Here is a 24551-nt window from a genome sequence, read left to right on the forward strand (position 1 = left end):
AATTCAACTTCTTGCTCTGCCTTGGAAATAGGAGTGTATAATGTAAAATGTTGATTGTTGGAGCTGCTCCAGGCCCTATCAATGTTGGCTCAGGATCCATTCCTGAGGTACAAAGTTTGTATTTTTATTTAGAAAAGTTAACTTCTTTGCAGAGAGTTTGTCTTAAGATGTCTTCAGTGGTATGGAGCAGCTTCTTCCATACAGGTGTATTTTAGTTTTGTGTACTTAACTGGTATTAGGAAGCTGTTCTTTTTGTTGTAGATTGCAGTTATTCTCTTGTCTGGTAGGAGTCCTTATCTGCTGGAGCAGAAGCATTGCTGCTGTTCTCAACTTCAGTATTCCAGAGCTGATCTCTGGGAGCTGGTTGCTGCATTTCTGTAAGCAGCGCCAGCCCCAGCCTTGAGGAGCTCATCCATCCATCAGGTCCCTGCCTGTGGTCACTGCCACCTGATGATAGGTTAGTCCTTTGGCCCTTCAGTCATCCCTTTGCAAAACAGAACTGCTATTAATCCCATACCTTGTGGAGTTAAAGTTTGTTAAAGGTGGTGAAATCCTTGGCTATTGGACATTGAAAGAGTATGTTCTTGGTTTCTAGTGAAGCTGGTCCGTTAGTCAGCTTCCCCACAGCTGTCTTGGACTGCATCTGTTGCTGTGTTCCTGCTTGCTATTGTGGGATTAGCTTTCCTCTTGTAGTCCTAGCAGCTGTCTGTTGACAATTATTTAGAGGCATCTCCTGTTGATGTGATGGCGTTCTTGGGTTCTGCTTTTCATGTCTTTCATGCTCCTCCTTGCCTGCTCCCAGCCTCCTTTCCTACCAAGCAACTTGCAGGATCCTTGCAAAGTGAGGGACCTGCCGCGTTACTGACAGCAGCAGGAAACTCCCTGCCTTTCTGACAGGCGGTGGTACCCTGGCCTTGTCCATCGCATAGTTTTCAATCTTCTACACCAGTCCAGACAGCTAATTTTGAGATTTTTTTGTTGTTGTTGTTCAGCAGGCAGAAATAGTGTCTTGTATGACCAGAGTTTTACATAATGTCCTCCTGGCATCTTCACCAAAGCTGCACTGTAGCGGTGTGGGTATGGGGCTCATCACCCCTTTATGTGCTTTTAAGAGACACAGAAAGAAAAGGGGTTTCATTCATCTAAAAGATCCAGGGGAAAAAGCAAGGAATGACTGTAAAGGCTGAAATCACCAGCTATTGCGCCTTATTTCCCCAAGCAAGGCTTGCGAGATCTTTTACTTGTTTTTGAAAAGTTCTGCCGATAGAAGTAGCCAGACCTGAGGTGTTGGTTAAGGCTTGTCTCTGAAGATTGCTCTCTGCTAATTTTTTTTTTTAAGTAGTCTTATTTACAGAGTTCGCAGTGGTCCAGAAAGTAAACTAATTGCAGAAATTCAAAGGGGGCTGGGGGAGGAGGGAAGAGTGGGGACTTGCCTGTTTGCTCATTGAGAAATGTTATAATAATTGGCTTGTAGCTTTGCTGGGTGGTTTGTAGTGCCTTTCCTGATTTCTGGATGAAGTTTACTGGTCAGAACAAACATAACACAATCCCCTAAGCACTTTGGACCTGCCTGCTCAAAACACAATGTGTCACTGCAGAAACTGTGACTGGTGCGAGCGGGTTTATGTCCTCCATACGGGGGAGAAGCACTGGAACATCCCCAGGAGTCTGGAAAGGAGGCTCAGGGCCAGCACTGGCCCACAGAATTGCAAATCAGGTCCTGTGAAAACATTACCAGTTCTTGCAGGACTGGAAACATTATCAGTGGGCAGCTGACATCCAGCCCTCTGCATGTCTCGCATGTGAAAAATTGAGGGTGAACGCTTTTTCCCCTCTGTCTCCCCATGTTATTTGTTGATGTTCCTCAGTTGGTGCATGGATGTGAGGCTTGTGCTGTTGTGTTTTTAATGGGGTGCACAAGGGTTGATAGAAGCCTAAACTGGATGTGTTGTGAAATGGTGGGGTCCCTGTCCCAGTCTGTTCCTGCTGCTGCATGGAAATGCTCCTGAGGATGTGGTTGGTGTACATCCACTTCCTCCCGCGTGCTGTCGTACCAAACAAATAGCACAGTAAGAAATCTGCTGGACTTCTCGTGTCTTTTCCTCTCTCTTTGTCTGCCATTGTGCGTTTAAGAAGGTAATTTCTCTTTGCTACAGGTGCTGAGATGAGAGATGCTTGCCTGAGAGCAGCTCCACGTTGGATGCTGCTGCCAAGTACAGCCTCGAGGGCTGGGGTGAGAACCCGCAGTGGGTGTTTGCTGCGTGACCTGGCATGTTCCTGCAGTGGTGCAGGTGTCTTTTGGGCACTGCATAAATACTTTGCAGTAATAAGATAAAAGTAGGTCTCCAGGTGGTATGACAGGTCCCTTTCAGGATGCCGGCATCCCCTTTATCCTTGTTTCTGGAGAGTGAGCAAACAGTTCCTTTGCCCCAGGGGATCTGGGCAAGGCAGGTTCTGCTTTCGTGATCTGCAGCTTGAGATCTCTCCTCTCTGGGTGTGAACTCTGCTCCCGCATAGCGCCTGCCCTTACTAACGGGGCAGTACACTCCAACATGTATATAAAATGATACGTATGAAAATAAAGGCAACAAAAACATTTTAAATATTTGTTATTAATGGATTGTTAATAGTGTATTTGCATACAACAATGCTTATTTGCTGGATATTTTAAAATGTGTCTGCCGCTAAGGACCCTGCTTAGGATTCCTCCTGCCATGCTGTGCTGTCTGGGTTGGTGGCTTCATGGTAGATATTAACTGCTCTTCTGGTGCTAGAATTACAGCTCTCCACTGCTGTGTCTTGTCAACGTGGCCTTTCTTCTTTCACCTGTGGTCCTGACCAAGCTGAAACCTCTCCTTTTCAAAGCCTAGAACCAGATACTGTTTACTGGATTTCCACTCTTGCTTTATTATTCCACGAGTTTTTGACCATCTCATGGCAGTATTGTGGGCTGATCATTACTGATACCAGAGGGGGTTCATTCATCTCTTTCTTAATGCCATCCCATCACTGTGTTTCATGCTCAGCTTTCCCCTCACAGCATTTGTGAGTAGACAGGAGTGCAGTGTTGCAGCTGTGCTGCTTGGAAGGGTGCAGGCGGCCAGGCTGGCCTCTTGCCTTGGCCCTTGTGTCATTGTTCATTCAGATTTTAAATGCGCCACCACGATAAGCTCTTTGCATCAGATACCCTGTATTTCTTCATTTTTGAAATGCCAGGCATGCCTGCTGAGTGATGTTAATGACTATGGACATATATATAAAAAAACCCCAACCTCCTACTAGTCCTTTTCCAGTGTACTTATTACAGAGAGTGACCTGTGGTGGTAACGCAGCCCTGCCTAGCAGGGAAGGCTGTGCAGTTAGCAATAGCGTTCTTGGTGTAGCAGTTACCATAAAACTTAATTGTATAGGGGACTTATCTCACAGTTCTGAAGAACCGGAACAATGGGATGTCAAGATAAAACACGTATAGCATCTGCTACAGCAAATGTGTGTTTGTGGACACACTTATCTGATTAAAAGTTAATTTAATCTAACCTGACAATGGTAGATAGTAGTGTGTGCCGGTAGGTTAAGTAAGAGTGGTGTGTATTTTGCAATTGAGAACTTAGACAAGTGATTTGCCAGACTGAGTCTTGGTGAACTTCAGACAGAACATTTAAACTAAGGTTACTTACACTCAGTGACTCTGGTATACGTAGCTTAAGCCTACAGCAAATTCTTCATAAAGAAAAAGTTGCATTTAACTACAGGACCACTAAAGCCTGCCTTGTCTCCCAAGCTTTCATGTACGTAAAAGTATCTCTCAGGCCTTAAATCTTTTGCTTGCTTAGTGGGTTGAAAGCTGTTCCAAAACAAGCACTGGTGCTTGATGTCTGTGGTTAGTAATAGAGGTAAAATGTAAACTCTTGCTTAACACCTAGGTTATTAGACATTAAAAATGCATGGAATTCAAGGGGGCAACATACTTTGTGTATGTATCTGACTGCTTGACTGCTAGTGCAAAGCACTGCTTTCACCCTTTGTCCCAAATGTCCTTTTCGTATGGATGCAAATACATGTGTTGCTTAGCTCTTGAAGAGAAATGCTGTTGCTGACAAAGATGTCTGATCTTTCTGTCTTGGCTCTTCAGCTGTGGTCACTGTGGCACAAAATACAGCTCTTAAAGTTGTGGGACAAACCGTGCTGCTGCTGAATTGTGCTGCTGGGGGGCTAGGGTATTTCCTGGGCAACTGATGCTGTGAGCAGAGTGTGGAGGGTTGGCGAGAAACTGCTCCTTACCACAGAGCTGTTGCCCTGCAAGTTCACAGTAGCTACCTAGTTGTTCGAAATAATGTTTTGACATGGAGGAAATAAAGGTGTATTCACACAAAACAAAACAGGCATCTGGAGGTCCAAGCTGTGATTGCCTTTCAGAAGGTTCTGGTGGTTTATACCCTGGTTGGTGGTCTTGAGGATTTGCTGTCTTCCTGCTGGCATGGTAACATCCGTAAAGTTAAGGAGAACTTACTAAGTGTTCTCTTACGGCTTCAAAGCACTTTTTTTTTTTTAACGGTCTAGACGTATTATCTGATGGCTGAGTTACCAGACCTTGGGAAAATGGTGGTTCACCATGTGTCAGTGGCTGTTTCAGACCGGCAGAAGATGAGATAATCTTCCTAAAGAATTGTAGGTATCCATAGTTGTGGGTATTAAAAGCATTGATGAGGCTCCACAGCCCACCAGCTAACAGGTTTTAACAGCTTGTATTAAGTCCTTTTTGGTCAATGTTAATTTCAAAACCACCTTATTCCACTCTACTGGTTGAGCCAAGGATGTATGAAGAGGGTGAGTGCTGGTCCTTGCAGTTGTGTTTGTCGAGTCCTAGGCTTAATTTGGCAGAAAATAGTGGCCAGAGCTACACGTGACACTGGGGAGCTAGGTTGGAGGTGTAGGGAGCCTCTGGTGATACCTTCAATAGAAGTTAAATTTTAAATGTGAAAAATCAGACCTGTTTAAATTAATCTTTTGGTATTATGTATACTCACAAATATTTCAGTTCTTCAGCTAGTTTGGCAGCATTATTCTCTGAGATGCTGAACTCGTGAGTGAATGAATTCAAAGTGACAAGCTGGAGACATTCCTGCCATTCAAGAGAGGCTTAAGGAATTTCTTATTGGCTAAATTACAAATATGTAGCATTTTGCCCAGCACTGCATGGCAATTTCAACCTGCCTGACCGTGACAAGATTAGCACTTTTCCTCCCCCCTCCTCAGCAGTAATATTTTTTTTCTTTTTTAAAAAAATTAGATTAAGAAGTACCAGGCAGAGATGCAAAAGCTTGAAAGAGTGAAAACCAGCCTTACCTCGAATGATTCTGTCTGTCATTGGATTGGTTCCTTAATTAGCCCCATGTCCTTTAACCTCTTGAGAAATAAGTAAGGGATAAATTTGGGGATAAAGACAAAGACGCCCGGAGATTTACCACACACCGCTAGGTAATTCATCAAGGAATGTTGGTAATTAGCCCTGCCTCTTTCCTTTCTGGCTCATTTAATAAAACTGGTTGATTTAAAATAATGCCTGCTGGTTCATTATCAACTACTTTAAGAGCCAAGTTATGAACTTGAAACAAAAAACAGTATTGTGTCGTCTGTAAAGGACCTGGCAAGTGTGTTGTGGTTTTGATTTTTTAAAAAAGAAGTTACTCAGCCCCGTCATCAGTCTTCCCAGCTTGATAATTAAATATTACTTTGTTTGGATTACCATTTGGCTTTTTGGTTGTATTTATTTCTAGTGTCTACGACGGAGAGGCAGGCAGAGAGGAGGAAAAATAATCTAAGATTTTGAAGAGGTACATGTCAAAATGTGTTAAGAAGGCATGGCCTGATGGAATTCAGCTGAATACAGACTTTACAATAGTAGTAGACGTCCAGTTGAGGAAATGGGTAACTGCTTTAACCCTTTATCTTTTGGAAATAAGTGCCAGCCGCATGTCTTGTTCTTTGAGCAAAATGATTCCTTTTAGTAAGTGCTTGTAGTGGAAATTTATCTCTGAATTGAGGACAGAGCTCATCTGGTTTGTATTTGCTTAGGAAAACACTCATGCAGCATTCTTACTTTTTTGTTATAGATAGGAACAGCATTACTCAGAAATTGAGATGATCAGGCTAGAACTGGATCTATACATTGCTGCCTCTGCACTTTTCTGGGAGAATATCCCTGTATGGCAGTATCCAGTTTGAGTTTGTTTCATGAACAGTTAGTTGCTGGCCAGCGGATCTGGTTAGGTCTTTCTGTCTGACTTCAAAGAATTAAGTTACTATTACTGTTAATTTGCCTTTAATAATTAATGTTAGACTTGTGTTGCAACACTTGTGGAACTTGTGGGCTAGAGGAAAAGCAGGTGGTGCTAGCCTTCTGCTTGCCAGATCTTGAATCCTTTAAAAGACTTTTTCTGAACTTCCTCTAACTCATCACTATCGTTTGGGGCAGAATTGGATATAGTGTTTCAGTACAAACAAGAAAAAACATCCTTCTCTCTCGCCTTCCATACATCCCCTTTGCAACCTCTGGGATGGTGCTTATTCTGGGGGAGTTTGCGTTTGTTACTTGCTGCTGTGACCCAGCAAAACTGTGTCTCTTCTTTTATATGCTTGGCAGATTAGTAACTTGAAAAAAAAATTAAAAAGTGATGGTCTTTGTGAAACTATTGCTCTACCATTTTTAGTTCTTAGCAATCCTTTTGTTACTATGACGATAATTTGCTGACTCCAATCACTTGCAGAGAGAGCACTGGGGTATTGGGGTAACCGCTCAACTTTGTAGGTTGTTAGAAGCACTTCCACTGGATGCCAGTTCTGTATTTTATATATATATATATTAAAAATATATTTAACTTGTTCATTATTTTTAGGTTTATTAATAAAGTTTTATAGTTTAATGTGATTCAGAATCAGGAACGTTTTCTCCAGCTTGTAATCATGTGGAGCAGAAAATTGAGCATCTTTAAAACAACAACAACAAAAAAACCCCAAACCAAACAACAAACAAACAAAAACCCTAGCACTCCCCCCCCCCCCCCCAACATAACTATTTAATACCAGTGTTTTTGTAAAGTTAGAATGTCCACACCAAATTAATAGTTAGGGTTTTCCACATCATATCTTTTTAACATATTTTTGCTATGGACCTCTGTGACTTAGTATCCCTGACTTACTGGATATCAGTAGTTGCAATTGCAGCTAGTTCTTTGAAAATTCCTGGGTAAATTACAGTTCAAGCAGATTTTTTTTTTCTTTCTTCCTTTTGAACTTGATCATGAGCAGCAAGCATTTCAACACCAGTATTACAGTGAATAAACTGGTACATGAAATGCTGGGAAGCACTGAGGACTCGGTCATTCATTGCATTGCACTTTCATCATCTCTCAGCAGATGGCATTATGGTTTCCAAGTGTGTGTGTGCTGGGAAAGCTCTCAGCTGCTGGGAAAGTTGTCTTTCTAGACTATTCCTTTCACCAATGAAGGCTAATACTCGGGTGTTAAGAATTGTTTTGACACATTATTCTAATCATGTTGTTTGCTTTTGTTCTTGTATTTTATTTTTATCGACTAGTATCCCAGAGGTACCTTTAAGCCGTTTACTGGTTAAGTGCTGTATGTAATAGTGCATGTAAAAACAATTACTGCTAGAAAGTCTGTGAAAAGCAGGCTGCCTTTTTTAAATAAACCTGCTACTGGTGTCCAGTAGGAGTAATAAATTTGTTCAGCAAGTAAGACCAGAGTGCTGAAAAAGCTTAAGCGACAGAACTGGAGCATGTTTTCCATGGAACGTTCCCGATCCTCAAAGCTATTTAAGACACAAGTGCACCGTGTCAAATTATACCCCCCTTCCTGCTTTTGTGCTACAAATCCTGATTTTTGTAGACAATATGAGCTAGTACGTGATACCTTTCTGGAAGAAAGTTGTGGAGATTACTGTATTTCTAAATGAATGTGGCTTACACAACCCTGAAGCCATGCACTGGTTTCAGGCAACCCACCTACTTGAAGCCCTGGCTTCTGACAACAGCATTTTTGTTACTGACTTGGCTGGAATCTGTGTCTTATCTCCAAATGAAAACATTGACATCAGCAGGAATGCGTCTTGTGTGTTTAAAGAAACTAATGTTTCGAAGAAGTATTTCTTTGTCCTGGAGCAGTGTCCTCCTCCCTCTCTCTGCCCTCACCCCGTTTTGCACATGGAGGGTGGCAGATGCGCTTGCCAGAAAGCATCACGGGCCGTGAGAGTGCTACGGATGCTGAAGGTAGGGCAGTGCTGAGAGCTGTCACTGGAGCAGACCTTGGAGTCTCAGCAGCAGCAGTCGTCAGGCACCTACGTATCTTTAAAAGGTCTGTGCCTAAGGGTTCGTTGCTGCAAGCTCCAGGAAATCCTAAGAGTGAATTTCAGAGTATTTTTCCCTTCCCTGTGTAACACTGACATTTCTTTTTCTTTCCTGGTTACAGCAAAAGGCCTTGCCAATAAACTTGCTATAGTAAAATATGCTTGTAGCAGTATCATAGAATCACAGAATGGTTTGGATCTTAATGGAAGTGATCTTAAAGATTATAGAGTTCCAACCCCCCACCATAGGCAGGGACACCTTCCACTAGACCAGGTTGCTCAAAGCCCTATCCAACCTGGCCTTGAACACCACCACAAGTATCAAACCAGAAGTTATTCTGATGTGGAATCAGAAATAATTTATGAATTTGAGAGGAAGCTTGTGTGTCGAGGGAGGTGGATCAAAGCTTTTATTTCAGGCATCCTAAAAATCACGAGGAAGTTCCTGGTTGGCATCATCAAAATTTGGTGTGTGGACTGAATGGTTGCTAATTAATTAAAACTTTCTCCTCCTTTCAGAGGAAAATATAAACAGGCAACTAATGGAAATTCTCTTTTATAAGAAATCTCCCTTGAAAGGAGTGCATTTCAAGAGTGATGTGTAGAGAACAGCCTGTCTGCCTATCCCAGGTCTTTATGAAGGTCCTGTCAAGGACCTACAAGCAGCACACTAAACCTCATCTTTAAGACAACTGCTTCTAAGGCTGTGACTTCTCTCTGCCTGTGTTTTTCTTTTTAGGTGTGTGAGGTTTTTGCTTCTTCTGAGTTTGGGGAGCCCTGGCTACAGGGGGTGATATTTTCAGCAAAGACTTATTCCAGTTCCCCCATGTCAGCGAGCCAGAGAGCCACCGTTGCCTTTAACCAGCATCACTGTCCCAATAGCAGCTGACTGATAAACCTGCTTGTGGTGAGACAGCTTGTTTTTGCTGGGGGGGCAGAGCTGCTTTTAGTGCTGCTACAGCCTCATGTGAGGTACGGCTGTTCAGTTGAAGCAACGTTAGCGTTTCAGGAACTGCTTTAAATTAATTCCTGCTTTGTTAAACACTACCTTAAAGCTAATTCTTGCTAAACAGAAAATTCTGAGAAACGAGACTTCTGTTAAAAAAGGCAATCTTGTATATTACCATCTTACTAATTGAAAAGTCATCCTTTGGGCAGTCTGATAGTATTTTACTATGGTATTAATTTGACTGTTTTACAGTTCTGCTTCTTGGCTCCCATTGAAACTATACTCTTCTGAAATACCGTAATAGCCAGGGTCTCAAAGAAACAATTTGTTCAGGGAAGGAGTAAAATGACCTTGAATGAGTCAGCACTTGTGTGTAGCAATCATAAGCTTTCTATCCTCTTTGCTTTCTAAAGGGAAATGAAATCTGGACCACAGGCACCATTCATTGCCTGGTAGTTAATGGGCTCCATTCACATGAAAGTTCATATATTCCTTAAGGGTTCAACCCTGTATGGTTTGCTGTGTAAAAGGAAAAAGTATTTAATCACGCTACTGTGGCTTTTCAAAAGAGTTTATCCTTTTTTAATGTGCTTTAGCTTTTTGAGGAATGGTGCCTTCTGCTCCGGAGTGCCTCCTTACTCAGTCAGTGGTCGCTCTATGCAAAGCGCCACTTCCTATGTGGGTCACTGCTCAGAGCTGCCTTCTGCCTGTCCCTGCGGTGTGTAACGTAAATAACAAGGAAAAGCTTATAGACAGGGCTTCTGCCTGTTTGTAGGAATTAGCTTTAGAAAACCCTTCTCTCTGAACTTGCATCTTCCTCAAGAAAATTTATTCCATTTATCTGCTTTGGTTAAAGGCGGTAGGCTTTGAGGACTGAGTCGGGTCTTGGTGGCTCTGTGATCAGAGCGCACAGTGTCTAGACGCTCCGCTTTGGGTATGGAGTGAGGCACATACTGGCTTCTGCTGGACCCAGGGGATAACAACAGATAAGTGCTAGTGGGACACGGTTAATCCAGTTGTGTGTTTTCTCCTCTAATAGCTGGAATTCCAGACAACATGCCTAAATAGCTATTGCTACCAGCTGTATATAAGCAATAGGCCACCAGATGGGGTAAAGCAGAAGCAGCTTTGGCTGTTACTTAATTCCTTATTTGTGCCCATTATTTATTACCTTTTTTAATACAGTTCCACAATACATTGACTGTGGCAGCAAAGGTGGCTGATGATGTCCCTTGTAGCCCTGGTAGTGACAGCCCCCATGGCTGTGCCAATACATGCATTTGTGGGGCCACACTAAAAATTATTTGGGACTACTGAGGCAGTTTGAGATTTACAAAAAGGCCTGTTTGGGGATAGGTGACTTTTTTTTTTTTTTTTTTTTTTAAAAATGGGTTAGTGGTTCTGATTGCCTGGGTCATCTAGCCCTACAGACGGCGGTACCTGCATGACTGAGGGGTCAGAGCAGCGAGCTGATGTAGTGGGGTAGGAACAAGCAGCCATACATCAGAACCGGCACCTTTGCCGGCCAGCTCTGCCCTTACTGTGGAGCAGCAATGGGATTTTGAAGTAAATTCCAAGTTGCCTCCACTTATTACATGTTAGCTTCTTTTTGCCTAGTGCTGTTGATGAGTACTAATTAGATGCTTGTGCCAGAGGAAATGAAATGAGAAGACCTTGTGTTATCCAGTGCTACTGGGAGTTCAGCCCGGGAGAGCAGGCTGCAGCTCATCTGACACCAATAGCTTGAAATGCATATGGTGTTCTGAACTGTTCCCTGGTGGGGTCCCACATCTTGTACCGTGCTGCTTGGGGATGCGCAGCTAGCTGTGGTGTCCTTGGGACCGGCTGCAGCTACATCTGCCATTGTCAAACCCAACTGTTTGCTATTGGGGATGTGCTGGCATCTCTTCCGCTTCCTAGTGGGTGTTAAAAAAAAAACAACAAAAAACACAACAATACAAAACCAATTTTTACTTCATTTAAAATAAACTTCAGTGTGAGCTTATTTGCATTTTTAAAAAACTAAGATCTCTAAAAGTATTTATTCCACCCTGTAAAGTAGCGACATGCTAAAATGGGTTTATACTGGAGGTTTAAAAAAGGGTAAGAAAGGTGGGGAAGACTGAGTTTGGATCTAGTTAATCCACATCTAATCCCTAAATACATCCTTCTAACTCTAGCATCTGGTTGCCTTGAGTTGTGTTATGTTCCCATACTATAACTTGGGTAGCTAAAATTTTGTGTGTTGTATAATACATGTCATATTGCTTGAGTTTTTTTCAGTGTTAGAAGGAGATGGTATGATTTTTTACGTAAATAAATATGGCTTTAGTGGAAGATAATGTGCCTGCTTCCCCTTGTGAACATAGTTCTGTTCTTGTGATAGCATTTGAAGGGTTACATTAGTGTGGGTCAAGTGCGGTTTAAAATAGGATTCTTCTCAGATCAAGCCTGGAGGGCTTGAATTGTTTTTCAAAAGATGTTTTGATTTTCTGACATAACTACCACTTCTGAATTTGTCGGCGATTCTTATTTGTAACTAACCTTTGGAAAACTGGAACGATAACACACTTTCCTTTGCGTTTTGTGACTGTGCCTCTTCTGGTGAGTTGTGGGCTTGTGCTTTTTTGAAGTTCAGATGAAACCATTGAAAAGAGTTTTCTGTAAGTTGTTGGGGAAGGTGGAATTTGTCTGGTGCCCTGTAATAAAATCAGATTCCTGTCCTGCAGAAAGAGCCCTAACACCAACCTTGGTAGGACTCCATGTAGTAGGGAATCAAGAGCTTGTAGCCCCTTGCAAGGCTGGAGGTCTTGTATGTGCTCACATGCTGAAAATGCTGGAATAGCATCTTTTCATATAACCTATTTTTTGCAGTCTTTTAAGTTTTTGTGATGAGTACGCTTGTGCAATATCTGTTGAAGCAATGATCCTGACTGCTGGTTTGTTGGTTTTTTTTTAGTATGTTATAATATGAACCAAGCTAGTGACAGCTAATGGTTTTTGTGAAAGACTTCACTGGTTCAGGTGATGGTCCTGCAAGCACCCCATCCTCTGGCCTGATCAAGGGTCATTTATGTGGACAGGAGCTTCTTGTTTCACAGTGTAACTAATTATTTGCCTACCATATGTGAAATAGCATGAGGAGAAGGGTTTTCAACAGCTCATCTCTGGATGGATGTGGAGGAGCAGGTGTGGTGAAGGTTACAAAAATGGCTGAGGGGCTGGATGTTGTTTTTGTAAGTATAAAATAGATCATGACACCATGTCTCTATGTATGTAAGGCCCGAGATCTTAAAGGGCTGAAGTGTTGGCCTCCTTGTTTAATAAATGAGCTGATACTAGTCTTGTTTTTTCTGGGAGCCAAATGATAGGTACTGTCTGACTGTTGTGGGAATAAGATCATGGGGCGCAGAGGTGAGGTCATGCAGCTTAATGGCTATTTGCCTTAAATATGTCTTTGTGTTACAGAAGTACCATGGCAACATTCCTTTAGCTAAGAAATAACTAAAGCACTTAAGTTTCATTGTGGTTTCTGGGTTTAAAATTGGTGTGGAATAAACATGCTTAATTTCTTACTGTTTTTACCTTTAATCTCTTGTGGCTACCATCGTGTCTGCTGTAGTAGCTACTTGGTTAGTGAGACGTCAGGAAATAAAAAGATGTGATGTTGCTTAATGGCAGTGTTGGATGTTAGAACGCTACTCCCTAGGAAGAGCCACCACCGTTCAAAACCAGCCCTGACAGCATTGGCTTTTGGTTTTGATGCTCTATGGCATCAGTTTGGGCCCTTGGGTTAATTCTCCTCCAGAGCAGTGGCTTGCCAACCTGTACAGGGAGTGTACCCACCTTTGCACCTTGCCAAAGTCTCCCCCCTCCTCAAATCTCCGTTCTGGTATTTAGCAGAATGCTTCAGATCAATAGCCAGTTGAGTTTGCATGAAGGTGACTTGGATTATCTTACATTAGCAAACATGATGATCAAGCACTCTGAGGTACTGAAACTGTTTTATTATAACTCGGTAGGTTTTAATACAGTCATAAATAACATCACAGCTCGTTGAGCAGAAGGATAAAAATCAAGGAGTTCGGTGGTAAGCCAGCTTGCATTTCCTTCACTTAAATGAAGTCAGCGATTTATTATTATTTTAGGCTGTGTCTAATGATCATATTAGTAGTGTGAATAAAAAGGATGTATCTAGGCTGCTTTATTCTAGCCTTCCGTATCGGGGCTGACATGAGGTGATGTCTGCTGTAGGCAAAGTGGTGTAAAGCCTGGCTAAGTTTTTCTAATTATTAACTGTGACATGTAGAAGCTCAGGGCACGTTAACAACGTTAAACTGTTTTGAATGAACAAAAATCTTCATTCTCTTGCTAACTTCTCAGGGTGCTGTGTATTTGTTGTAAAGTGGATAGCCTCAGAACGGACATGTTCCAGAAAAAGGGTCCTTTGTGCCGTAGCCAGTGTGTTGCCCAGTAGTTTCTTAAATAAATGGTCCTTTCAAAATTATTTTCACTCTTATTTTTGGACATTTCTTTTAAAAGTTTTGGTGGGAAGGCTTTTCAGTAGATGGACAGGCCAAGCTGTTCCAGCACGCGCTGCATGGCGCTGGTTGGGTTTGGTGTATTTATGTTTTCACATTTGGGCTGTGATTACTACTGGCATGTTCTTGATATGTGCTTTGTAAGTGACCTTGGAAGCAGGCTGCCAGCCTCGCAGTCCCCATGTAATTATGTGAACAATGAGTGTAGCAGTCTTTCACCTAGATCGTTTTAGACAAGTATGCAACAAGTGTAGATGTCTTCAGACAAGTATCTAACGGGATCTAGATGTTGGACTAGATGACCTTTAAAGGTCCCTTCCAACCCAGACTGTTCTGTGGTAGCCTCCTGATGTGCAGTGTGGCTTCAAAGTGGGGAGGTTTTCTCCCTTGAACATAATAATAAAAGAGTTGTATTTGAGTTTACAAATAGCTATTATTTAAAAAAGAGAAGGATAACAACGGTTCTGTTTATGGCTTTTGGGTGTTTGATATATTTTGATCTAGTGCCATCTTTACATCTCTCTCCCTATCTTATGTTTCAATGCTGAATGCCGAAATTTGTAAATAAATACTTCGGTAGCCCACAGGCAATATTCTGAACACCAGCTCTTTCTAACAAGCTAGCATTGTGGATTTGAAAGACTTAAATCAAACTCATTTTTTGCTTAGCCCCTAAGTGCTGAAGATTGTATTCCTTAACATTTGAAGTTATCTTGGCTCAAAACAGTGTCTCATATGCTATAAAACTAAGCAACCTTTCACAACTCCCACAGTGACAAATGAGACCAGTGTTGAGGGTATGGGTTTTTCAAATTTATGAAAGTAACAGGTTGGGCTTTTTCTCTTTCTTCTACCTTTTTTTTTTTTACACAGTTTGGGCAAAATAGTCTATTTTGGCTTAAGTTTCACCTGTGAGAAGTCAGTGTTGCATGACACACGTTAAGACAAGTCCATGCAGGGGCAAAGTAGATTTTCTGTGTTAAAATCTGCCTTTGGCATAGAGAATTGAGGCTTCTGGAATTGTTTATTGAAGTCTGGACAAGCAAACAACCTGTCCCATTATCTGTGTGGGCAACTCCATGTCTCTAGGAAGCTGGTAATAAGGATTTTTATTTTCAAGTCAGTGTGTGCTGTCTCCTTCTGTTTTAAGCTAGGTTCTGGTTACTTTTTATTCAACATCTTCTATCAAACTGATTTCTGTTTTCTCCTTTGTTCGCTTCCTACAAAAGTTTCCATTATTTTTACCCAGTCCCATTTGCATTCTTCACATTTGAACAAATGAGCAATGATGAGCAACCTGAGCAAAACCAGGTGTGGAGAAGGATGCCTCTTCTCACCTGTGGAAACTGCCTCCTCAGGGCACTGCAGGACTGGAAGGAAAAATACGCCTCGTGCTCCTCCTTTTGTATATCAAAGCACACACTGGTTCAGGTGCGGGCTCTGGAAATATACCCAGAATCTCTAAATCCTTCACACATATGAAAGTTTATGTAGTTTTAGTAGTACTGACCTGCCAGGCTCTGCTGGGGAGAAGGGCTGATGTTCTGTATTGCTTCCCTGCCATGGGAAAGGCGGTAGAGCAGAGTCTTTCAAGACGCCAGTTTTTCCAGCAGGCTTGCAGTGGACCAGAGACCTGGAAGTGAAATAATCTGTCGTGCAGGTCTAGCAGGGGTTACTGAGGGCTGGAACAGTGGCTGGATTAGTAACCCCTGTGAAATGTAACTGATAGTCCTGCTCAGGCTCTAAATATGTGACTGCAAGTCAAAGCTGGCACTGGCCAACACTGTGCTTGGCAACCTTAGGAGGAAGATAAGGTTGGGCAAATACTTTTACTTCTCTAATGTGACCCTCTCAAGCCGACAGTGAACTGTTAGTGGTCTGGTAAATCTTGTGTTGGTCTTGCTTGGGCTGTAGGAAGGGTGGATGGTTGTGCGTGGGCTATGGGAGGCTTTGCAAGGGGAAGCTGGGAGCAGGGGTGGCTTCAGATGGTCTGTACTGGCTTTGGGCTTTCAGGCAGCTGAAATATCTGTTGTCCTATGACTCTGCTCCCTCTTGAGTTGACGTCTTTACACCAGGTCTTGCACAAGAGACTTTTGGAGGCAAGTTTGTGTCTATCTTTGACAGTTCCTGTAAGGAGGAGTCATTTGTGTCCTACTGTGAGCAATCTCAAACCCTCTAGTGCCTATGAAGGTGCTGCCCAGCTTCCTTAGGAGAGACTGGGATGGCAGAAGTGGACGTAAATATGACGAGCTTGAATTAAGATTTTTACCATGACAGTACCATATTTTAAACTTGCCTGTCAGATGCAGTTGTGTGGCTGGTATTGGTGCCTGTTAGTCATAAAATATTTACACTCTGAAGCACCTGGGGTAGGTGAAATCATAGCAAAAGATTTGTGTCTGACATTTTATGCATTCAATTACTTGTCTGAAAATGTTGCAATGCTTTTTGGTATCCTCCCAGTAACTGTATAAAATAAAAATTTATGGCATGTATGTTGGGAAGTAAACAGCTGAAATGCTCATTTCCTACCAAAAAATATGCAGGACTTCAAAGGAATGAGTCCTGTCTGAAAGCCACACTTGCGGAACAGTAGCTAGCACGCCCTAACCTGCCAATGACATCAGTTCCTGTCTCCTTAAGCAAATTTGGCTAACCTCTCTTTAACTTCCTTAGATACTGTTGTCATGTGCTTCTATAGCTAAAGTACAGTTTTAAAACACTGATCCACAGAAACTTTGTTCTTTTGGTCTGCTTCATGTCTTTCCCTTGGATAAAAAGTCACGTTACACAGAGGAATTTGTGGTGATGGGCAAAACAACCCCTAGCTGTATAAATGATATTCATTCTGTACAATGTGCCTTTCTTTTTCGTAACTATTTGTCCTTGAAGATGACTGTTGGATCCGCTTAGACTGCAGTCACGATGCCAGATCTTAAATAACTTTCTTGTACCTGCCTTGGTTTTCAAGTTCAGAAGGGGTTTTGGATGGATTCAGTAACCAGGGAGCTTTGTTGTGCGAACTGATGTCACTTCCTTGCGTTTGCTATGTCCTAAGGTGAAATGCTGGCATCAGCTAATCCTGCCTGTCGTTCTCAGTCAGTACAAGTAACACTATCTTCATCTTTTTCCTACTCCTGGGCTTTCTGGTCAGTGTTTTTCCAGCCACTCTTCCTGGGTTATGGGCTGAAAGAAAGGGGAGCAAATATGCGATGGAGAGATGGCAGCTGGAGAAGTTACTGAATAGGCTTAACTGTTACTAAATTCACAGTGGCCCTATGGGGAATGATATATCACAACCTAATCAACTTAATTTTGATTTGATTTTCAAAGGTGGTAGCTGTTTCATCTTGGAAGACTGGAAAGGTTTCAGAAAGCAAGAGGACTGAACTTTTCATGCAGAGCTACTTCGGGCCACTGACATCCTTAGGGGGAAAAATGTGATGCTGTTGCTTAATGTTTGAACACAGTATGTGGGAAAATGGCTTTGAGTTAAACCATTGTCTGGCTGGTTGTTTGAATTGCTCCAAGTTGGGTGGTAGAAAGGTTCTTCCTGGCATTGCAGTGAAACCCACGATCAATATTTTAATGGAATAATTGAGGGTTTTTTTGTGGTCTTTAGGTTTTTCAGACTTAGTGGATGAAGCTATGGTGAATATGACTCTCGGAATCCTGGAACCTGGATTAGAAAATTTCAGCAGAATAAATTACTGTTAATGCAAGAGGCACTAGTTGATTATCTTTTTCATACGTCATTTGCCTCAGTTTTTTTTGGTTGGTGTGTTCCGTTCCCCCCCATCCCCCTAGCCAGAAAGAATAGACATGTATTTGTACTGCTTTCTGGTTTTATTCAATTTATACAACAGTTTCTTGCTGCTCCTGTTGGGTTTTTATCCTTGAAAGTGATGGGTTGAAGCAGTTTTAAAAAGTAGCTTTGAAGCCCTGGGCTGGTGCATTGAACAGGGCTTTCTGCTGCAGGAGACCCAACAGAAGCCTGAAACCCTTGTGAAACACTTCAGTGGATGTGATTTAGTATTGTTTTTGAGTACCATTAATTGTTAAATGACACAGAATTTTAACCTTTCTTAAAAATCCCATGACATTTAGCTGTCTAAGCAACAAAACATTCTATTGAACTGAAAAAACTGACCAAAAAGTATTTTATTTGTAATTATAAACTGTAAGTCCTAAGGCAATTTACTTGAAACAAATGGTCTTTTTAATTTAAAAAAAAAAAAAAAAAAGTGCGGGGAGGGGGGATATCTTCTTTCCCCTTGGTTAGTTGTCCTCTGTAAATCTCTGGCATGTCCCTGTGCTCAAGCCTATCTCTGCCTAAATGAAGCATTAAACAGTTGGGCTTTACTTTCACAGGAAGGTTCAGTGATGCTCTTGGTGAGAAGAATCTCCTTCTGTGTGGCTTGGGCAATGGGAATATGTTCCTTCCCAGCTCGTGGGGGGCCAGAGGAGCGGGACAGCCCAGCACTGCTGGCATCCTAATGGCCTTTTGTCACTTGTGTTGCACCAGCGGCGAACTGGGGGCATCAGCTTTGCAATCACAGGCATGAGGTCTCCACTGCTGAGCTCCGTGTCCTGGGTCTTAGCAATTCCCTTTTTGCTAGGAAACGGGTGTTGTGTCCTCTAAGCCCAGCCGGGAGGAGGAAGGCAGGGGAGGCTGTTCTGGCTGCACAGATGGCTCCTGCCTGAGCGCGGGAGATGCTGAGCACGGTGCTGGCTCTGGGCAGGACCCATGGTGAGTTCCCAGCGCGAGGACAGCCAGGGGCTCTCAGGCAGCAGTGGCCTTTGCCGGAGGGGGTGAGAGATGTGCAGGTGTGATGTCTGCCATGAAAGGAGGAGGAGATGAGACATGGGGAGGACCAAGGGGTGGCGAAAGGCAGTGCTGGGCCTCGGGGCAAAGCAGACATGCGCAGGTGGGGCTCCCTGAGGCAGGATGCCATCGCCGTCCTCAAGGTCCTGCACTGACATCAGGGTTTCAAGTATGGCTAGTTCAAAACTGGCTTTGTTCTTCTCAAATTCATTTAATGTGTTGTTCCTGGTGGTTTTTCTGCTTGGCCTTGTTGCCTTTTCTTCTTGTGAATGTTGTGGGAACATGAGTATACTAGTAGTAGTCTGGATATCTGCAAAAGTTCTGGTAATGAAATTGCGTGTTAAAATGTTCAGCAGTTACAGGATAAGACCACTAGAGAGTAAAACAATTAGGTGCTTCAGAGTTTTATAACATTGGTATTTTGAGGGAGTGTGGGGGGGGGGAAGAGTGTTGGGGCTTTTTTGTTGTTTCTTTTTATTATGCAGCAGCACCTAAGGCTGGCTGTTCATACCAAACTCTTCTGTGATCACACTGAAATAGATAATATTTTTTGTATTTCTCCCTGGGTGGTAGGAAAAGTTTGAAAGCGGTGGTACTTGGGGATGTGACAAGTAACACATTGTGAGTTTAAGTAGTAACTGAGACGGCAAAACCAATAAGCGGTATTCCACCTTGAAGGAATACTCTTAACACAAGATATGCTGGGTTTGTGCTGGCTGCTTGCAGTTATGCATTTCAAACAGATCAAACTCATGGATGGACAAATTAATAAGTATACAAATAACACAGGACAACTAATTTAGCCTATTTACCTTCATCCAGAAGTGCTGGTGGGTCAAAGCTTGATCCTACAGCAATTGATCAACTTCCAACTACAGCTGGACTCGATGATATTAAAGGTTTTCCTAAGTGATTCTGTGACTCTGTGAACTTGAAGCTGGAGCATGTAGTAAAGCCGCAGCTAATGACTGATTTTTAGTCTGGTGTAAGTTCCCCGTTATTTTAATCATTAGCCATTAAGTTTCTGGAATACGCTGTGCACAATGCATTGGCCAAGCTACCAGGCTTCCCTGCCCTGTGCCTGCCCAAGAGTGAACTCTCCAGTATGCTCCTACAACAGGGATTTGGTCCAAGTGTACCCATGGGGAGTGGGGGTGTTGCCCTGTTGCCACGTAGCACTGTTCCAAGTTCTTGCCATCATTAGCAAGTTATTAGTAAATTAGGTCTGAGCAATTCCCAGCAAGACTTGACAGGTGGAGCAAGTATTGGGAGAATTGCTTCGGTTGCCTGTTCGTACAGAGGAACTATTTGAGCTGTATGCTTTGTGGTTAAGCGTGGGGCTACACTTTGTGTTTAAATTCCTGATTCCCTGATCACCTTAACAGGAAACATTTTTAGTTTTTCAAATTGAAGGAAGTATGTGGGTCTACTCAGGAGTCCTGTCACTGCTCTGTAATATAATACAAGGATTTTAAAGAATGTAGTCTGAGGTACACCTAAAGTTCCCGCTGATAGGGTGCGTATGCTTAAAGCTAGTGAAAGCCACTGATGAAACGCTTGCTTTGTTGACGCTAAACCCAAGGGCTGGGAAAAACCTACTCTACGTGTATGAGTTATTACTAGTGTTTCTGTGATGTGAAAGAAAATAGGCAGCTTCTCAGGAATTGTTTTTCCCCTGCTCAGGTACTCGAACTGGATGTAAGCACTGGAATTAGCAGTCAGATGTCAAGATAAATGAAGGTATGAGAAAGCCTTTCCCATGCTTGAGATAACGTTCTCCAGGATACTCCAGAGAGTGAAGGATGAGTGCTGAGTAATCGGCGTGGCTCCATCCAACACTTTTCCAGCCCAGCTCAGCCTTGCAGGGCCTCAGCTGGCTTACATATGGGTGCAGTCAAATTGACTTCTTTATATTGCTTTTCTCAGCGCTTCAGCTCAAGAAAAACCATACTAGCTCAGTGTCAGCATGGCAAGAGCGGATGGAGCTTGAATTGCTGACCTGTGAGGCTTGTAGTGCAGGTGTACCTGATGCAGGGATGGTTCCAACTGTTCATGGAGCCAGCCCATGGAGATTAGTGGAGAAGCTGGCATCGAAAGCTGTTCTAGCATGAAACCAGTTCAGGGCCTCTATTTCTGAGACAGTGTTACTCTGTGTTACCCATGTGAGCAGAACCTCGATAACCAAGCAAACCGAAAATGCACCTGAATAGAAACAGAAAGTACAGCCTTCTTCCAGGTGTTTCTTTGCTGAATCCAGGCTGTAGGCTGCCACTTGGCCATCCTTGATCTGTAGTTCCTTGTAGCCAGATTCTTTGGTTGCTATTGTGTGATAATTTTGACATCTTGTCTTAAATAATTTCCAAAGTTCTGCATATGAAAGATTATTTCTTGCTTGCCAATACCAAAATGCCCCAAAACCCATGTTCTACTTGGTTTAGTGATGTTGCAGCAAAGCCTGGGTGGAGATTTCTGGCAATAGATGGTTGGAGATCCAAAGGATTCAGTTTCAAGTTTTTCCTTTTTTCTTGCATGTCTCTGTTCAGATGCATTTCTTAGGGAGTGTATCCAAACCAATAAATTGTTGTCTTGTGCTTTGTGTCTCATGAATTTGGAAGAACAACAAGAACTATTCTTCATCCCAAAGGCAAGAAGGGGCTGAGGACCAAAATTAGATCTTAATTAAGTCAAAGATTTCATTCATGGTTTTGAATTCAGGATAGTGGAATTTCGATGTAGGGTTTGTTTTGCAGCTCTTTGCTTGTGAGATATTTTGTCAAAAAATAAGATTGCTTTATGGCTTATCTGCAAGCTGAATATGACTGGTGCATCTTGGGACACTTGCCCAAGTGGGCACATTTGAGCTTTCTTAGATGGAGAGCCTGCAGAAAAGGGTGGTCTAGGCCAAAGACAGAGTTAGTCTCAAGAACAACAACAAAAAAACCAAACCAAAACCAAACCAAGAAAACAAAAAAATCATTGAGTAGCAACATAATACAGACTGTTCTAACATAGGATGATACCACTGAATCTTGGGGAAAGTAAGTTCTTGTGAAGTAAGTATGTTTTGCCAACAAATCCTATGTCAGTTAGGCAGTGTGTGTTTCAGAACTTGACATGGAGTGGAGTCAGCTCAGTGTATTAGTATGTTTTATAAGTAATATTTGATGCACAGTTGAGATGTGGGTCTTGGAGTTTTGCTGGTCTCTGTGCTGGGGGTGTGGAGGATGGGTAGCAGATGGGTGTAGAGGAGAGGCTTTGCTCCATCCTTGTCGGCCTGGCGGGGTCTGTGAAAACAGCTGTGGTATCTTGGTGCCCGTGGAGGAAGAAGAACTGTGCAAATTCTGTCAGACAAGTAGGGCTTGTTTTTAAAATAACATATTTGAAGATAAGTGTTACAAAAATAACTCATTTACTGATAACTTTATTTACTCAGAAGATGAAAATTTAAGTGAAAAATAGACTTATCTGTGCAGCATAACTCTTACCACTGGTGATAGGATAACTGATAAAACAGTTTGGGACTGACAAAGCAAGTGCTGTACTTATCACAGCAGACTTCTGTATTGTGTTGTCTTGCGATTTAGTGCAACAAATCAGATTATACTCTCCAGAAACACTCTCTTAAGCGTGCTTCCCTGTGCAGCAGAGACTTTGGGGAAATAATGCAAGTTGAGCAGCTTTTGATTGCCTGTGCTTAAGCGCAGGCTTTTGACAAGGAGTTGGATAGAAAGAAAAAGTAAGTTCTAGAAGGTGTAGGGACTGTATTCGGTACCGTGACTGTGTACAAGCATTGTCAAGCGCTGGCATAAGCTGCCCAGGGATGTGGTGGAGTCACCACCCCTGGAAATGTTTTAAATATGTGGATGCGGTGCCCAGGGACGTGGGTTAGTGACAGGCTTGGCAGTGTTGGGTTAACAGTTGGACTCGGTGATCATAAAAGTCTTTTCCAACCAAAATGATTCCATGGTTCTATGATTCTAAGTGCAGAGAGATGCATTTGGGACATGCTTTAGCTTATTGTTAACCACTCCTGAACTGGAAATCTTCCAGCTGTAGATTGAGACAGAATTAATGAGCTCTGAAGCATCAGGGAGGCTGAGGATGTGGTAGAGCTTTTTCAAGTCCTTTGTGTTAGGCTGCAGGTCCCGAGTGGACCACTGGCTGCATGGGGCAGGGTGGTGGATGGCTGGCCCTGGAGGCTGAGGGTAGGGCTGCATGGCCCTGTGCGCCCCACTGCCAGCGGATATGCGTTAGGCTTGCAGGGCATTTGTTCAGTTATTTCTTACTCAGTACTTAAAAACTTTTAACCTCACTGCTAAAGAAAAATACCATTGTCTATTAGTACGACTGGAACGAAAGATGAATAGCAGATTAGCCTTGAGCGAACTGTCAATCTGACTTTGATAGCCCATCGCTTAAAAGGTCCTTTTATGTTTATGAAAAAGCATGACATCAAAGCCAGGGAAAAAAAAATAATACCAATACTTAGGGCTAAACTTACATAGCTTCCAAGAAGAGCCCCTGTGTGAACTGTTTATTTCTCTGCATGCATGGCTAATTAGCGTAGGTTACTATAAGTCTGAGCAGTGGCATTCAAGTTTCTTCTGCTGTTTTGGGGTAGCTTGTTTATGGTGCTTCTGTACGTGAATCCCTCAAACTGGAGTAGCATAGAGCAAAGGATATTGCTGTCGCTTCTCTTGCAACCTATAAGTAGTATGCTGGAAATGCTTGAGTATAATTATTATCAGGTGAGTTGTTATTGCAGACTTATTTTAAAACCTGTTGCTAAGAAGGCTTACAGTATACAGGAGATCCTTTTCCTCTGGTATCTAGTATACTTTATTTTATTTCTTCCACAACAGTAAGTGAGGGACATATGTGGTCACTTGTAATAGCAAAAGTCACTTCAATGGAACTGTTTTAAAACAAAAAAACCTTCTTGGAGTATTATTATATTTTGGTTTGGTTTCTACCTTCCAATAAAAACATTAACAAAGAAAGGTGACAGAGAGTTTCCAGGATACGGTGAAAAACTTGCATGGGAAAAGAAGTGCCTTTCTTTTGCTTATTTAGGGTGCACAAGAATAATTCGGTATGAGGTTTTTAATATTTTATATATAAAAAAATTCTTAAGTAGTGAAAAGATTATCTTAAATACAGAAACAGCTGTTACTGAGGACAGTGATTGATCTGAACTGAAACACTTCTTTTCTTGCATCTTATTTGCATAATGTGTTTATAAACAGGCTGTCTTATTTGTATATGATTTAGGCCATAGATCTGAGATATAAATAATACGTAGGCAAAAAAGAAGGTGTATTGCTTTTTTTATTTTTTAACCAGTGCGTTATTTTAAAAATACGAACAACCAGAACCTAAAGAACTAACAACAAACTTTTTGATCTGTTACTTGACATCTGATAAAGGGTAGCAATTCACACTACTTGGTTTTAATTGGTAGCTACTAACAAGTGAAATGACTCCTGCGGTACGACTCGTTTCTCTGTGTTTTAGTGAAAACTAAATGTCGCGTAGCTGAAGGTCTGAACACAGAACTGGCTGTTCTGGAGTGTCTGTGTAAACAGGGAAGCCTGAGCATTGGTATTAAGTGAGAAATCTCATGTTGTAGAAAAATAAGTGGAACATCTTGGTTTACCATTAAAAAGTCAATTATTGAAACGCTAGGTCGTAAACTGGTATCTTGCCTTTGAATGTGAATTAGTGAAGTGCTGTTGATTTCTTCGGAGCTTCACAAGTCTGTATTTTAAGTCAAATGCTTAGCCGGTATATATGTCACAAATGTATAGCTCAAATCGATAGCACGTGTAACGATGTTCTAAAACAATAAAGCACTTTTTAAATTGTGTCATA

At 42.2% G+C, this 24551-nt stretch overlaps 1 protein-coding gene across 4 annotated transcripts in view; it reads left to right on the plus strand.

Moving 5' to 3' along the window:
• MITF (melanocyte inducing transcription factor) overlaps positions 1–24551 on the plus strand; it is a 110050-nt gene that overhangs the window by 63762 nt on the left and 21737 nt on the right. The gene's annotated exons all lie outside the window — the stretch shown is intronic.

Source organism: Falco rusticolus, chromosome 4 (genome assembly GCF_015220075.1).
Source record: "Falco rusticolus isolate bFalRus1 chromosome 4, bFalRus1.pri, whole genome shotgun sequence".
NCBI classification, from domain to species: domain Eukaryota; kingdom Metazoa; phylum Chordata; class Aves; order Falconiformes; family Falconidae; genus Falco; species Falco rusticolus.